General features: G+C 40.5%; 1 protein-coding gene across 1 annotated transcript in view; it reads right to left on the bottom strand.

Annotated features, from left to right (window-relative positions):
• TRHDE (thyrotropin releasing hormone degrading enzyme) overlaps positions 1–13245 on the bottom strand; it is a 225038-nt gene that overhangs the window by 36224 nt on the left and 175569 nt on the right. The window lies entirely within an intron of this gene.

Raw genomic sequence — 13245 nt, 5'->3', positions numbered from 1 at the left:
GCCATCCTGGACTTCCAAAGGGCTGACTTTGTCTTGTTTGGGCACCTGCTTGACAGGATCCCTTGGGAGACGATCCTGAAGGGTATAGGGGTCCAGGAAGGCTGGGCACTCTTCAAGAAGGAAGTCCTAATGGCTCGGGAGCAGGCGGTCCCCAGGTGCTGTAAGAGAAGCCGGTGACAGAGAAGACCACCCTGGCTAAACAGGGAGCTTTGGCTGCAACTCAGGGAGAAAAGGAGAGTTTACAGCTTTTGGAAGAAGGGGCTAGCCACTCACAATGATTACAAAGATGCTGTGAGGCTATGCAAGGCAGAAATCAGGAGGCCTAAAGCCCAGCTGGAAATCAATCTGGCTTCAGCAATCAAGGATAACAAGAAATGTTTCTATAAGTATGTTAACAGCAAATGAAAGACCAGGGAGAGCCTCCATCCCCTGCTAGACACAGGAAGAAACATGGTAACAAGTGATAAGGAAAAGGCTGAGGTGCTTAATGCCTTCTTTGCCTCAGTCTTTAATAACAAGACTAGTTGTATTGAGGGAATCCAGCCTCCTCAGCCAGAGGACAGAGACTGGGAGAACGACCCCCCCGCATTCCAGGAGGAGACAGTCAGTGACCTACTGCATCACATAGACATACACAAGTCTATGGGACCGGGTGGGATACACCCGAGGGTGCTGAAGGAGCTGGCTGGGGTGCTCGCCAAGACGCTTTCCATCATTTACCAGCAGTCCTGGCTGACCAGGGAGGTCCCGACAGATTGGAAATTGGCCAATGTGACGCCCATCTATAAGAAGGGTCAGAAGGATGATCCGGGAAATTACGGGCCTGTCAGCTTGACTTCGGTGCCCGGGAAGCTGATGGAGAAGCTCATCCTGAGTACCATCTTACAACATATGCGGGACAGCCAGATGATCAGGCCCAGTCAGCATGGGTTTATGAAAGGCAGGTCCTGCTTGACAAACCTGATCTCCTTCTACGACAGGGTGACCTGCTTATTGGATGAGGGAAAGGCTGTGGATGTTGTCTACCTTGACTTTAGTAAGGCCTTTGACACCGTTTCCCACAGTATTCTCCTGGCAAAACTGCTCGTGGCTTGGATGGGCACATGCTTTGCTGGGTAAAAAACTGGCTGGATGGCCGGGCCCAAAGAATTGTGGTGAACGGATTTAAATCTAGTTGGTGGCCAGTCATGAGTGGTGTCCCCCAGGGCTTGGTTTTGGGGCCACTCCTGTTTAACATCTTTATTGATGATCTGGACGAGGGGATCGAGTGCACCCTCAGTAAGTTTGCAGATGACACCAAGTTGGGTGGGAGTGTTGATCTGCTCGAGGGTAGGGAGGCTCTGTAGAGAGACCTGGACAGGCTGGAGCGATGGGCTCAGGCCAACTGTAGGAGTTTCAATAAGGCCAAATGCCGGGTGCTGCACTTGGGCCACAACAACCCCCAGCAGCGCTACAGGCTTGGGGAGCAGTGGCTGGAGAGCTGCCAGTCAGAGAGGGACCTGGGGGTGTTGATTGACAGGCGGCTGAACATGAGCCAGCAGTGTGCCCAGGTGGCCAAGAAGGCCAATGGTATCCTGGCTTGTATCAGAAATAGCGTGGCCAGAAGGGACAGGGGAGTGATCTTATCCCTGTACTCGGCACTGGTGAGGCCACACCTCAATTACTATGTTTAGTTTTGGGCCCCTCACTACAAAAAGGACATTGAATTACTCGAGCGTGTCCAGAGAAGGGCAACGAAGCTGGTGAAGGGTCTGGAGCACATGTCTTATGAGGAGCAGCTGAGGGAACTGGGGTTGTTTAGTCTGGAGAAGAGGAGGCTGAGGGGAGACCTCATCACCCTCTACAACGACCTGAAAGGAGGTTGCAGAGAACTGGGGATGAGTCTCTTTAACCAAGTAATGAGCGATAGAACAAGAGGTAATGGCCTCAAGTTGCGCCAGGGAAGGTTTAGACTGGATATTAGGAAGCATTTCTTTACAGAACGGGTTGTTAGGCGTTGGAATGGGCTGCCCAGGGAGGTGGTGGAGTCCCCATCCCTGGAGGTGTTTAAGAGTAGGGTCGACATAGCACTGAGGGATCTGGTGTAGTTGGGAACTGTCAGTGTTAGGGTAATGATTGGACTGGATGATCTTCAGGGTCTTTTCCAAACTAGACAATTCTGTGATTCTGTGTCATTTATGGAGCAGGATAATAACCAAGATGAGGAAAGAAGGCAGAACCCAGAATGAGTCTCTTTGTGAACTCTGATGGAAAAACACAGACCCATAGAAATGTTAAAGAGAAATGTTTAATAATTATCATTACAATAAAAAGAAAAGAAACAGTAGCAACCTTCCCATCAAAGGGAAAAATATAAAATAATTTCGCTGTCATATAATTGTCTGGAAATATTTACTCAAAGGCACTACAGAATATAACATTAGTTAAGTACATACTCTACACATGCAGCCTGATTTATCACTCTCTCTTCCAACAATGTCACTGGAAGGTCAGTGACAGAAATCCTTATTTTTATTGTGTCTTTTTAGTCATCAATCATATTGCTATCCCTAAAGTCCAGCAAAAGTACTATCAAATATTGCCTGCCAAAGTCCAAATGCATGAGAGCCAGGGCTAAGAGACAAGGTTCTTTTCCAGCTTAGCCACCTGGGAGGAAAATTGAAATATTGTCTGTCACTCAGGGATTATATGCTACACTGAAACCAGGTAACAAACATAAACACCACAGAAATACTGTGATGTCCAATCTTATGTCTGGACTGAACCAGTCACACTGTTTCTCCACATATGTCTCCAGTAGCCACCTGAGAATCTTAGCAAGCACATATCTAAAACCAAAAAAATTCTGCAGAGGAATCTGGAATAGTCTTGGCAAGTATCTTAACAAATAAAATAGTCAAATCAAACAGTGTTGATTCATAAACAGTGGCTGAATGCATACCAATGTTCAGGTTAAGCATTTCTCAAGTGTAGGTTAAAAAGTTTACAAAACTTCACCTATAGCATCTGGCATGAAAAGGCTGGACATCACCTTAAGAACTCATCTAGTCTCTCCCCTACCTAAAGCAGATTCATACCAATGCCATTCCTGAAAGAAATTTATCTAGTTTTGTTTATATAGGCATCTAGCAATGGATATCCTAAAAGCACTAGAATTTCAGTACTCCTCAGAGGCATGATAATAACTCTGGTCTTTTGCCCTGTAAATATTCACAGAAGAGTACCAACAGACCTATTTCATGTCCTAAAATGAACTGCTGTCTACATAGTTTCAGTATAAACTACAAAAAGGAGGGGTCTCTCTCTATTGTATTCTAGATTTGAGGGTTTTGATTGACACCACTGGTCACATAGAAAGAAGTCCAGACTTAAAAAAGAGCCTCTACAAGCCATCTCTAAGCCAGCCTTCTCCATACTGAGTAATTTAAAAAACATGACTACAAAAGCAAAATTTAACCAGAAAGATCACATTTGAGGCGTTTTGTTATTTTATCACTTTTTATATAATTGTCCTTACCCATCAGTTTATCAGCATGTCAATCATTCTATAGTCACTGTTACACATGAGAAATTTAGCATGTGTTAGAAACACAGCAACACCTGAGGTTTGTCTTATCATCTGTGTTCCTAATTTCACAATCACCTACCGAACCAAAGTGAAGAACACGATAACAGAAACACAAACTAGCAAAGAGATCTGTTCTAGTTATTAGATAAATTACCTCTAGACAAACATCTTGGCCCAGCAGGTTTTTCATGCCTAAAGAGGCTACTGACAAACTGTGGTGAAAAGTTGATATCCCATTTTTACAACAAGGGCAGAGGTGGAAAAAGACCTTTCAAAAGTTATATATATATTAAGTGGTTTATGACATTATATAATATCATAAGCACCAACCCTTAGCAAGGTATTATCCTGCTTACACTGAAGAAATTGCTAGGGTGGCCACTGCTACAGAGAAAAGAGGCAATGAACAGAAAAAGAAAGTACTGAACGTGGTAATGAAATATCCCTCACAAAGAATTCCCACTAAAAATCTCATCGCAATCAAAAATAATCTTTAAATTGCACGAGCTTTTAATGAGTCAGATAAAAGCAGGAAATCTAGATTATATTATGAAACATCAGTGTGCATTCAGCTGCATTCTGACCTTCATTTGTTCTTTACACCGAGCCGCTGAACTTATGGACAGATCCCAGCACATTCATTTTCCCCTTAGGGACAAAGTACCAAATGGTAGTGTAATTGCCAAGGGAAAATTATTACTCTGTTCTGAATTATTTCTATCATAAATCCAGCACCAGTCAAACAGACTTTGTCAGAAAAACGACAGGGTCGCTGTACAGTGATGAGAGTCCCACATACAAGTGCACCATAAATCCCTTAGTCCCACCACCCAACAAAGTCATTATAAGTCATGTGTTTAAATCAAAATTAGAAAATCCAAGCTGGCAGCAAACTGGTCTGCATTGTTGAAACAATGGAAATGAGGTGATTTACTTGCTGCTGGTTTAAAACTCACCCTGCATCGTCTGTTTCTTATGAAATATGTAAAACATGACTAGCTTTTTGTCTGGATAATTGTGAAGGGGGAAAACACGGCTCTTCAGAACATAAATGTGCAACTCAGATTAACTTCAGTTCTGTTTCTGTGCATATGCAATATATGAATAATTAGACTATACTCATTAACCCATAAAGGAACAGTTTAAAATAAGTTAGGATTCTTACTCATTGATTCCTTCTTTTACCTTTAAAGTCAAGTGTGTGGACCAGTGTAATTCACAGAGAAATTTGGTGTCAATGAACATTCACATTTAACTGTATTTGGCTTTTTCTAACCCTATTCATTTCTTCTGGATCTACCAAGGACTGATGCCCCTGCTGATGCATTCAGGGTGTTTCCTACAGTGTTTTCACAGCAGTTCTTTGGCAGCTGAGTAAAACCAGGTATGTTGAACCCTGACATGTAAAAATGCTTTGAGCAAGGCAACCCATGCAACAGGGAAACTAACTCTTGTAGCCATAGATTCCACCTTCAAATTCTGCAAAACTGGAAAGTCAAAGATTAAAAACTTATGATGACTGGCATCCGTGTTCAACAAGGGAAGCTAGACAAAGAATGTTTTCTCATATAAAACTAATGGGCAACCTGTCAAAAAGGCCCTGCGATCTCCAGTATCAAAGAACGATCTATCTCATCTTCTACTCCCTGGGTTGGGCTGACTTAAGACCAGATAAGGACTCTGCTTTTCTAAGACATCCAAAGTGACTTAATGGAGGCATTATGATTTGTACCAGCTAGAGACTTCCATGTAAACAGGACAGGAATGCACATATGCTCTTTGATAAATACATCAGGAACATTTGGCTTACAAGCTCATTTTAAGTACTAAATTTAATCAGCATTCAACCTCTCCAACATCAAAGGATTCAGAGAGTATGACAATTTTAAGTGAAGCCTGCTTATTGTTTTCTTACATGCAAAATATCTGAGGACTCTTTAAGTGACTTTCAACTCCATACAAGAGCATCTGAAGCATCCTACAAAGAATAGTTCAAATTCAATGTAATTATCAGAGTATCATGTGGCTTAAATTATCTTGCACAGTTTTAGAGTTGCCACATAAGCAAAGGCTATTATTAATTTGAAGTAATCACCTTTGTTGAAAACAGAAAAAAACCCCGAAGTTAAAACCCCCGTGTTTGTAAAAATGCAACAAAAATTCCTTCAAACTAGAGTTTAGTATCTCTCCTTTCCTCTTCTTCCCCATATGAAAAAAATAATAATAATAAAAAAAGAGTAGTGCAAGATGAAAAAGAATAATCATACTGCTGAAAATCAAGACTATACAATAAGTTAGGAATGCCATGTTTTTCATCATCATGAAACCCTGATTTTTGAGAAGTATGTCATTCACACACTTAAATTAACTAAAGAAATTTGAATGTATTTCAGGGGCTAATAGATGTCAATTTCAGATGACTCAATTATTAAAACTGTTATTTATTTTCTTTCTTGATGATTTTGTTGGGAATGGAAGAATGAAACAGCCCTTCTATTCCTTAAATTGTCAACAGGCAATGGTATCTATAAAAGCATGTTTGGGCAAATTCAAAATTGAGTTTGTTTATTATTATGCACAATACTTTTTCATATCTCTCTTTTTTCTTGTTCTGTTTATAATTTGCATATCAGTCAGCCAAGTGAAATATGTGTTTAAAAGCTAGAAACTTCATATGGAAAGCACAGAAGCCTCATCTTGAAAACACACATACATTCTGAGTTTTGTTTGCCAGAATATCTACAGGATTGGATATTATTTCTGTAAAAGCAATTCCCTATAAACATATTTATAATAAAAGACTCTGAAATCCTCATAAACCCTCACCTATTCTCTTATCTCCATTTTACAGAGAGAAAACAGACACAAACGGTTTAAGTGATTTTACCAAGATCACACAGGAACTCTATAGCAGAAACAGCACCCCAGGTTTCTCTAATTCCTGTGCACTGCCTTAGTCATAACATGGTCCTTCCTGTCATTTATTGCCTGATTTCTGGGTAGAGGAAAACACGCTTCTAGCCAAATAGGATGGAGCTAAACTAACACAACACTGATTCCCAAGACTTCTCTTAAATTTTATCAAGTGAAGAGACCTTAGTCTACAGTTTAAAAAACTGCTTTATAAAATCACCAAATGAAGACCAAAAAACTTGAAAGTATAACCTGCACTTTGAATTCAAAAGTTCACCCTGGCAGTATGTTCTGCCAAGCAGATAGAGCATACACTGACAAAGACCACACCTCCTCTAGACAACAATCCTGGCCAAGAGCAATCAGATGAGCCCCAAAAGTAGGATAATTTCTGAGAAGCAATGGTGCAGTCAGGTCAAGACAGCAGGAAAAACAGTCAGTAGCCTAAGGTGGCAGACTATTTTGTTTATGCTGATGAGGCATCAGCCTTGTCCTTTCTAGCTTGAAAAGTTCATTCTTGCCTTTCATTCATATATCCTTTGTTGATGTTGGGAAGGACAGGGTGTTTAGAGCAGCACCTTCTGGCTCTCAGGGTGGCTCACTGCTACCTTGACTAAGGTAGCAGCAGGGTCTTTTGCTCTCCATACGGGTCCTGCCAGACCCTCAGAAAGAAAAGTAAGGGGATTATGGGTTAAGGGTATGGAGGAAAAAAAGCTGCTTATTGTGAGCGGACAGGTGAGGGAGGTGGGGAAAAGGGCTGACCAGGCAGCTGCAGGGAAGAAAAATGGGTCTGTAGATGAGAGGAAGGCACAGGGAACAGGTATGTATGCTAGGTAGGAGGATAGGGTCCCCACAGAATGGCATAGGTTGTGAGGCTGGATGAAGACTTCCTGCTGCCCCATCAACACACAGATTCCTGAAGGCATATTTGCATGTCTCAGCCCCCTTTCTAATACTCAAAGTTGCTAAGAGCCTTCACAAGCTCCATTCATGCCACTCTCCCCTTCTTACTTAACTTCAAATTCCAAGTTAAGCATTCTCCTGAAGCATAACTCAGACCTGGTTTAATTAATGTTCCTGAAACAAATTTCACAGACCGTTCCCCTCCACTGTCATTATACAGCAGTCCCTGGGATCTGCACTGCAACATGGATACATCCATACCAAGCTGACCTCAGAGACCAGCCTGAACTATAAAAGAGGTGAAAAGACAATGGGCTAACAACAATTATCGAAAAATAATTCTTTTGAAATTTCCTTGAAACCAGAGTCATGTTGTTCTGACAGTTTATTCTGGGTTTGGCTAAGAATAGAGTTAATGTAGTTTACAGGATAAAGCAATTACTGCTATAATAACTCGGAAGTACCAGAAATAATTGAAGCACAGGCAAATTTTGTGGGGATGTGGATTAACAACATCACCCACTTCTACAGGATAGATGTAGACTAGACCCCTGCACTAAACACTCTGCAGAGGACTCAGATCTACAGTTTCTCTTTTCTACATGCTGAAGAGTCTTCCACAACTTCTTCCCCAGCTCTTAGCTGGTTCTTCTATTGTCCAAGATGCTCTCATAGCACCAATACTTCCCTGGAATGTGCTGTATAATTTGCTTTACTGCTCTTAGCTACGCAACAGGATCAGATGCACATGTGACACATACTATAAAAGCAGAATTAACTTTTAGTGTGCTTACTCTCAAAAATCACTTTGATTCTTCTTTACAAACATATGCAAATGTTAGCTGAAATGTGTATCTCCACGTAAAGCAGATATCAAGGCTGTGATATGTCATAAAACTTATGGACTGACACACAGCATATGGAATGAATGATGGCTACTTTAAAATATTTGTAGCTTTCTATTTTCTCTAAAAAAGGCACAGCTTCTCTGGCCCATTGAGAGAGTTTTTATGTTAAAGGAAATCCAACAACTTTTGTAAGAAGCCATATCTAAAGCAATTACTGGTGAACCATCACCAAAATTTGCCTGACAGTGAAAGAAAGTTACTATGACATCTATTGAAATAATTTAGATGAGTCCTCATTTATTAAAATAGTAAATCTATACCACTATTAGTCAAGCATGATGCAAACTATCAATCTAATACTTGCTCCCTTAGCTGGTACTCAGAGGCACTAATTAAGGGAGTTGCTTAACGTATCTGTTGTTTGCCTCTGTGTTGAACTATCAGCAGATGTGATCCGGAGTAACAATGAAGGCTGGAGTTACGCTGCAGTTTATTCATTTAAATGGACTCTATACGATTGTTTATGAATACCCAAGCAAAACAAGGTCAACAACCCTGGATGTGGCTGTTGAAATTCTGAAACAATCTGAAGTACATTAATTGGGCTAGATGAGAACTTCTACCTTTGTCACCTACTTATTATCCAGCCCCAAAGTTTTAAAAGGGTCCTCAAATGCTTTGACTTTTCCTGACATTACACTGAATGGGACTTCAAGTAACACAAGCAAGTGTAACATGGAACCAATTAGCCCAGATATGTTGGAAGACTTCAAATGCTACAACAAATGAAATCCTAATCTCTGGAGAAAGAGAACAACAATGAAAATCACTTCAACTCCATAGTTTAGTTTTGTTATGTACGTATTTCCACCAGAAACTTCAAGAAAACATTATTCCAATTTAGCAGTAATAATTCTGGATTTTATATGGAAGTGTATAAACTAGAGGCTTAGTTAGAGGACAACTCTCAGTTTCCAGAAATATGATCAGCTAATCATTATGAGGGGTGGTGCTGCCTCAGATAGCTGAATGGGTAAGATAATTTTGCCTGAGTGGCAATACTCCACGTCCAGGAATTAACTTAAGGAATAAGGAGAGGGCTGGGTTTGTTTTGTTGTCTTTTTTTTTTTTTTTTAAAGAAAAAAATAAAACAAGGGGTCCTAAAAACATGATTTTCCAGATCCCAAAGGCTATACTTGGTTAACTGAGGCTTACTTTTTAAATTAATTTCTCTTTTCAAGTTGGTGAGAAGGTGATCTAGAGTGAGCATTAGCTTACTTCGATATTTTATTTCTGGAATCAGTCTTGGGAGTCAAATGCACGAACTGTTAAAGATGAATTTGTGTCATGGGAGAGAATCTGGATTTATGTATTGAAAGCTGGATTGGCACTGCCTTTTCCCTCACTGTGGCAGGTGCACCCGCCCAACGAAAACAGGGCTTCTTCGCTGCTGAAGTGTAGCAGCTCCTGATTGCCTTTGTTCTTGGGACTTCACGGTAGTTGGGGCCTTCGGCCAATGGGAGCCGCTACTGACCACAGATCAGATTCGGCCTGGGTATAAATGTAGTCCCCTGGGGCAGCCCTAAGGAGTCGTTCTTTGTTCTGCATTTTGGGTTATCCTTAAACCCTAGGAAGTTGTTCTGTTCCCCTTTTACAGACATTTGAACCTGTAATTTACAGAGGGCTAGTTAATTGTGTCGACATTAAATTTTTAATTTTTGGTGGTTCATTGTTTATTTGAGAGACTCCGTAACACTCACCCTCAGACTTTGGTTTTCTAGAGTCAGCAGAACTCACAGCTTGGAAAGAAGCAAGCCAAGAAAAACTGATTAACAGCAGGAAAACAATCATCATAACTCATCATTTATCTGCACCAGGTTCCTGGTTTTGGCCTGGTGAATGAAATTCTGAGAGGAACTCTCGTGAAGGTCATCTGCAGCAGGGAAGTCACTTAGTTCACAGAATATTCTGAAAGTATATTTTTTGTCGCTGCTCATTTCTGACACAGCTGCCTCTATTTGTGAAGTCTACAGGGGTAGGCTCTTCTGGCATAAAAAAACCTTAATCTGAAGAGAGAACAGCTCACTCTCCCCCTAATCTATGAAAGGAAATGTACACCACTCCAAAATGGCTATCCATCCCTGGAGCAGAAGAACAATTATTTAACAATGCCACTTCATGCTTTCTCATGAATCCAGTTATCTGATAAACACCAAAGAAATGCTGCTAAGAAATATGCAAAATTTACTTCCAAGTTTTATCTCTGGCCTTTTTTAATGTGTAACCAATGAGTGCAATCTTGACACGCACTGCGGTGTCACTAGGCCTATGACCCACCTGGAAGAGAACTGTCAGGAAAATCTGAGTATCCGAGGAACTCCACCACTATCACTTCGAACGCAGAACAGAAGACAAGATAGTAATCGACAGCAAGACAGATTGTCAGCATCAAAAAAGTGGTTTCCTGAGCAACTGGCATGCAAACCAAGCACCTGCCACCTTAACACCGTGAGCTGACCATAGTGCAGACAGGATCAAAGGGGTTTGAGACAGACATTAGGTTTCAAGAAACAAAACAGATGGATTCTTCCAGAACTGGAAAGAACAAAAACTATTTTAGATGACAGTAAAATAGGTATCCACAGTCACATCTGATCCAACACTGATTAACACTGAACACAAACCAGACCTAATATTGGATTAAGTCAACCAGTTTAATGAGAGGAAGTGAATATGAAGACTTAGATCCCAGCACGGAAGAACTAGAGGTGACACAACACTCCTGACATTAGGAGGGCAATTTATCTTATCCTATATGGTTAAGTGGCTTTGAGAGGTCAGGTGCACATTTCCCTCCATTAACTGTCAGTGTACTGCAAGGTGACAAGCTCAGATTTACAGGTGTACCTTTGGGATGTCTGAAGTAAAATGGGAGGCATCCCACCTCACATACTAACTGACTCCTTATCCTAAGGCAAGAAAGACAGGAGAAGCTGACAACATTACCTACACTCTCAAGAAACAGTAGGATCTTTGTTATTTCCTGTGACACACACTTATGGGAGTTATCTGAACCTCCCTCTGCTCAGTTTAAGCTTAGAAGAGAGCCACAGTTCTATCTATCTTCTCTTGGCTTTCTCAGCCAACACATCCCATTTACTACAAACAATATATTTTCAAATTGTACTGAAATTTCATACAAAACATGCCCAAAGATAAAGGAACTTCAAGAAGAAGGAAAGAGAGAGTGCCAAGGTGCTATTCTTGCTCAAGAATTTGGGACATGTATTTCCATAAGCTATGTTACTGCCAAGGCTACAGCTCTCCAGATCCTCAGGGTGTGTATTACAGCTGAGCACAATTACGCTTAAAAATCTGAAAAACAAACAAGCTTGCAAGAATTCAAACACACAGTGGGCAAGCTGTAGCTTTCTTTTATTGTTATTATTCAATTCAGCTCTGCTTGATTAATGTTATGGAACCAAAATACACCAAGAAGGAAGAAGAAGGAATATATTTCATACAAAATGGGCAAAACTTTATGAAATTATAGTTATAGAGCTTAAAATATTCCTTGGAGGTATCAATTCATTTATGTTATTTATTTTTGAGATATCATTATGCTGGATAGTAAAAGAATAAACATTTTGGAGGAATTAAATCAAACATACCCTCTTCTTAAAAAAAAGTGGTGCTCCAAAATAATTTATATGAGCAATTTTTTCATCTTCCTCCAGATCTAAATGTTATTAAATTTCACTAAAGATAAGACCTATACTTGTTCCACAAACAAAATCAATTAGCAGTAAAACTACATAGAAATATCGTATTAGGACACACCACATTAGAAGACAGTGGAAAAATTGAGTCAAACCCTTCTTGTGTGGAATGGATATTATTGTATCAAGTTCAACACACTAGGGAGTACTTCAGAAGTTTCTAAGAAGGATGGGGTATTTTGAAGAAATACAGCATCTTCAGTACAGTAAAAAGAACAGTTTTTGTTAGAAATTCTTTCAAAAAGGACCAGCATGAATTTAAGAAGTTATGTTTTCATTTTTGCATTATTTTATCACTGAAAATAATAGCTAGGGATTAAAATAAAAGTATGTATTCCACAGTTCTGTTCTCTCTCTCAAAATGTGTACATTTATAGTTGTAAACAAGAAGACAACACATCAGTGCAACTAGGGACCACAACTGAGGACTGAATTAAAAACAGCCAGTCGTCTCAGAAGTCAGGTCTAAACTACCAATTACTGCCTCTATGCCTGGTCAATAAGGTTACTCACCTTTTCTCATGTCACAGTCAATCATATGCATTTAATCTCCCCATCACGTAACATTATACGGGCAGAGATAAACACACACTGTGCATTGGAGACGAGACTGAATCAGCACTGCATCCACAAGGCAGGTAATATTGAAACCATGGTACTGCTCCAAAAGAAAGCTAAGCTTCTTTTAGGCTGATGGTGGCTTTCTGAACACTTGAGTTTTTGAGGAAATTGAAAGGGTCTGTGTGATTTTGACAGCCCTCATTACTTGTTTTAGGAACACTGCTGTGTCACGTCAGTGCACCCGACACAGCAGGGGCAGGGGCAGCTGCACCACACTGCAGCATCAGCGTGTGACTTCACACTGCTTGTCTCAGCAAGAGCTCTCCCATCTGCTTCTGTACTGCCAGAAGTTCAGGCAGTCTGCCATCAAGGCCTGTCCCCAATACACTCCTCTTCCAACAGTCTCTTAAGGCCTCTCTAGTCCTACTCATGGTAAAGGAAGAGAGCAAGAGTTAGACTTATTCCTGGTCTTTCTTTGGGAGAGGGGAAATGAAAACAAAAAATACCAAACTCTTCTTAAAACAGTACCTTGTAGTCAGCTAGCCAATTTTACTAACTTCAGCATCACATTTTAACAGGAAAAATGATAGATGAATAAAGTAAAAAAAGATCAACAAAAAGTATACCCTCATGGCAAGTTTAGCCAGGTCCACATATCTTGACATACAAAGCA

Source organism: Strix uralensis, chromosome 5, assembly GCF_047716275.1.
Source record: "Strix uralensis isolate ZFMK-TIS-50842 chromosome 5, bStrUra1, whole genome shotgun sequence".
Taxonomy (NCBI): domain Eukaryota; kingdom Metazoa; phylum Chordata; class Aves; order Strigiformes; family Strigidae; genus Strix; species Strix uralensis.
Note: the sequence above shows the minus strand (reverse complement) of the source record. Positions and strands in the feature narration are given on the sequence as shown.